Below are 4,972 nucleotides of genomic sequence, written 5' to 3'. Positions count from 1 at the left end.
TTGTATCCTCAGCATCACACCCCAGCACGTGGTTCAGAGCAAGTCTGGTTCAGTTAGACTGAGTTACTACATTTAGATTAGCGGAGAATTGAACTCATCAAGAACTGTGCTCATAGTTCAATAAAACACATTGAACTCACTTCAAAGTCTGGAGCATCTTTTACTCAAACCTGCATCAAGTGGCAGCTTGGGTTATTCCAAATTACATAACACAACATGATACTAGGAGTCTGTTCAATCCAGTTAGTTCAACTCAGCAAGATCCGTCATGACCAGCGAATGTATACCGGCACAATGGAAAAGATTCAGGCTCCTCACCAGCTCAGGAACTCCGGCAATCTCAGTGCCAACTGGTGGACATTCAAGCAGAAATTTCAGCTTTACATCGAAGCATCAGACTTCAATTGTGCGTCTGATGCACGGAAGATAGCTCTTTTCCTCACCACAGCGGGTGATCACCCCTTGGAAATATGCAACTCCTTTCACTTCGCCGAAGACCAGAACAAGGCAAAGTTTCAGACCATCCTGGACAAGTTTGACAGCCACTGTGAGGTGGACACCAACAAGATCTTTGAGCGCTACATATTCAAGCAGCGATTGCAAGGTAAAGACGAATCCTTTACCTCAAATTTAACTAACCTTAGACTGCTAGTGCAATCCTGCAACTTCGGTGATATCACTGACTCCATGATCAGAGACCAAATTGTTTTGGTGTTCACTCTGATCCTCTGAGAGAACAGTTACTGAAGATCAAGCATATAACTCTGCCAGACGCGATTGAAACATGCACAGTGTATGACCACGCTAAAAATCGCTATTCCCAGTACAAAACGGCTGAAAATGATAGACTAGCCTCCCACAGGGCGGAGAGTGTGCAGGCCATCTCCCAGATGCAGCGCCTCAAAATTGATGAAAGCGGCCAGTTTGCGCGATCTTCCCGGAGCCCGACGCATGCGCGATGCGAACGGGATAACAAAGCGCCCAAAACCCGCACGGAGCATCAGGACGCCGACGTTGTGACGTGTTCGAACTGTGGCACCGCCCATTTAAAGAAACACTGCCCTGCAAGAGGCAGACGCTGTTTAAACTGCGGGAAGCCAGGCCACTATGAAGCCCTGTGCAGATCTGCACCGCCAGTCAGGAGCCAGCGCTCCCAATTCTGACGACGGTGCATCCGGAGTGTGCAACAACGCCTACAGGATTCTGATCCCGGCAGTGCAACAGATCCAGATTATGAATGCCTGGACAACGCCTACCGTGTGGGCATTATTACAAAGTGTGAATATGCCACACCAGACACATCGCAAGTCCAATCCATCCTAGCTGTGGATTCCGAGGACAAATAGCGAGCAGCGATGAAGGTCAACCACTGCCCCATCCAGTTCAAGCTGGACAAGATTGTCATTCCGCTCAGTCTCCAGAGCTTGGTGCTGTGCCAGATTCATGAGGGACACCTGGGCTTTGGGAATTGCAGACGCAGAGCCCGGCGAGCTGTCTACTTGCCCGGCATCAGCCAGGACATCATGAACATGGTCCTGAACTGTGCTACCTGTCAGCGGTTCCAGCCAGCGCAGAGGAAGGAGCCGCTCCAACAGCATGACATAGTGACCTCTCCATGGTCCAATGTTGGCATCGACCTCTTTCATGCGAATGGTCGCGACAACGTATTGATCATCGACTACTTCTCGAACTACCCTGAGGTACCAGTCCTCACCTCACAGACCGTCATCAAAGCCTGTAAGGCGATGTTCTCAAGGCATGGCATCCCAATCACCGTCATGAGCGACAATGACCACTGATTTCACAGTCAAGAATGGTCCACATTTGCCAGGTCCTACAATTTCCAGTATGTCACCTCCAGTCCGCACTATCCACAGTCCAATGGGAAAGTCGAGAAAGGGGTGCACATTGTTAAACAGCTCATCTGCAAGGCCGCGGACTCTGCTTTCGACATACACCTTGCACTGCTCGCGTACAGGGCGACTCCATTGTCCACTGGCATGTCACCGGCTCAACCCCTGATGAACAGGGACCTGCGGACAATGCTTCCAGCCATACACCTGCCCAACCAGGATCACTTCCCGGTCCTGCAGAAGGTGCAGCAGCTCAAATACCGTCAAAAGCAGGGCTATTATGCCCATGCCATCGATCTGACTGTGCTATCCCAGGCAGACACTGTCAGGATCAAGATACCAGATGGTGGGTGGTCTGCTCCGGCTGTCGTTGTTCGACAGGCTCTTATATTGTACGTATGGCTGATGGCTCCATCGTGCGAAGGAATCGATGGGGACTGCGCAAGGTTGCCTGCCCGCAACTACTTTCTCCTCCATTTCCATATGTTGAATTGCCACCTCCTGATACCTCGCACCACGAGGCCACCAGTCAGGCTTCCATCCCGCCTGTCAAAGCGCCGTCGTCCCCTCCGCCACCTCTCCGGCGGTCAACCAGGATCAGACACAAGCCTCAGAGACTGGACTTGTGAACGTTTGTTTTGTTTGCTCTGTTCTGTTGTCCTCCATCAGTCATGTTATACAGACTCATTCACATGTAAATACATTCACATACGCCAATAAAACATAAAATAAAGGGGGAGATGCCATGATATGCAAACATGCCGCTAATGAACACATAGAATAGGACACGACCAATGAGCAGTCAGGACACTCAGGGGTGGTATCTCACTATAAAAGGGATGAGGCCTCTTTCACACCTCTTTCCACAGACCAACATCTACAGAGACAGGGTTTATCCTTAGCATCACACCCCAGCAAGGCTGGTTCAGTTAGACTGAGTTAGTACATTTAGATTAGCAGAGAGTCGAACGTCTCATTGAGAATTGTGCTAATAGTTCAATAAAACACATTGGACTCACTTCAAAGTCTGGAGCATCTTTAACTCAAAACTGCATCAAGTGGCAGCTTGTGTTATTCCAAATTACATAACACAACACTACCTACTAATTCCCCATTGTTACCAAACTGCATCAAATGGGTTAGAAACGGGTAGCACCCTTCCTCTCGAATGTCAGCCACTTCTCCACAGTTAACAACAGGCTCATTGAGGTGTAACTCCAAGCTGCTTGATGTTAATGTCCTACAGATATACCCTCCTTTAAAATCATCCTTGAGAGCCATTTCTCAAGAGCCAGTCATAGAGAAGCTGAAACATTGGATGGATTTGAGTGACACCATTGAGCAGGGCCTTTGGTAGCGAAGAGAGTCAAAGCTTTAAGGCTTAATTTCTTTTTGTGACTGGAAGATTGATTTCAATGACATTCTGCATGGCTCAGTACCAGGTAACGTGTTTTCATAGTAAATATATCTCAATTATATGGGCATTGTGGGCAGCACGGTAGCATTGTGGACAGCACAATTGCTTCACAGCTCCAGGGTCCCAGGTTCGATTCCGGCTTGGGTCACTCTCTGTGCAGAGTCTGCACATCCTCCTCGTGTGTGCGTGGGTTTCCTCCGGGTGCTCCGGTTTCCTCCCACAGTCCAAAGATGTGCAGGGTAGGTGGATTGGCCATGATAAATTGTCATTAGTGTCCAAAATTGCCCTTAGTGTTGCGTGGGGTTACTGGGTTATGGGGATAGGGTGGAGGTGTTGACCTTGGTGGGGTGCTCTTTCCAAGAGCCGGTGTAGACTCGATGGGCCGAATGGCCTCTTTCTGCACTGTAAATTATATGATATGATATGATATAGATTTAAATGTAAGGAGAGCGTGAATAAGAAGTTTGCAGATGATACAAAAATTGGTTATGTCGTTGACAGTGAAGCAGAAATCTGCATGAAAAAATCAAAATGGCAGAAAAGTGACAAATGGAATTCAATCTTGAGATTGTGAAGTAATGCATTGGGAAGGGCGAATAATGCCAGGGAATGCACAATAAATTTAAGATATGGAGATGTGTAGAGGAAGAGTGGGAAATTGGAGCGCATGCCTGCAGATCCCTGAGGCGAAACAGACGGGATACAACTGAGACATGTTATGCACAAACTGTATAAAATACTGCTTAGACCACAGCTAGAGAACTGAGTACACTTCTGGTCACTGTATTACAAGAAGAATGTGATCACATGAGAGAGATTACAATCGAGATTTACAAGAATGTTGTTGCCAGGAATGAAGAATTTTAGTTCTGATGAAAGATTGGGTAAAATGAGATGCTTCCATTGCAAGTGAATCTTTTGTGAAACTCTAACGAGTAACTTTAATTACATCACATTTTTTAAGTCATTCTTGGGATGTGGGCGTCACAGGCTGTGCCAGCATTAATTGCCCATCCCTAATTGCCCTTGAGGAGGCAGTTAAGAGTCAACCACATCACATGTAGGCCAGACCAGGTAAGGACAGCAGATTTCCTTCCCTAAAGTACATTAGTGTTAAGATGGGTTTTTACAACAATCTACAATGGTTTCATGGTCATCATCAGACTTTTAAGTCCAGATAATTATTGAATTCAAATTTCACCATCTGCAGTGGCAGGATTTAAACCTGGGTCCTGAGAGCATGACTCTAGGTCTCTGGTTATTAGTCCAGTGACTATACCACTATGCTACCGCCTCCCCTTTTATGCATAACCAAGATTTGATGTATACCAAAGAAAGTAGGAAATTTGAATGTTCTCAGAGATATGTTACCTTTTTGAGGGGACTGAAGGGAGGTTTAACTGAAGTGACTGGGCGATTTAAAGTTCTGAGGGACCTAGGTGGCCTGACTAGGAACAATCCTATTTTCCTTACCATAGATGTCAATAATCGGGAGGGTTTATATTTAAAGCAAAAGGGATTGAGGAGAAATATTTTGTCCAAAGGATAATGGGGCTCTGGGACTTTATTGCCTGAAAAGGTTTGGAAAGAAATACATCACATTAAAAAAATACATGTTTGTGCACTTGAAGTGCTATGAATATAGTGCTACAGATCAAAAGCTGGATGGAAGCATTAACTGGACAATTGCTTTTTGGTTGCC

Source organism: Scyliorhinus canicula, chromosome 2 (genome assembly GCF_902713615.1).
Source record: "Scyliorhinus canicula chromosome 2, sScyCan1.1, whole genome shotgun sequence".
NCBI lineage: Eukaryota > Metazoa > Chordata > Chondrichthyes > Carcharhiniformes > Scyliorhinidae > Scyliorhinus > Scyliorhinus canicula.
Note: the sequence above shows the minus strand (reverse complement) of the source record.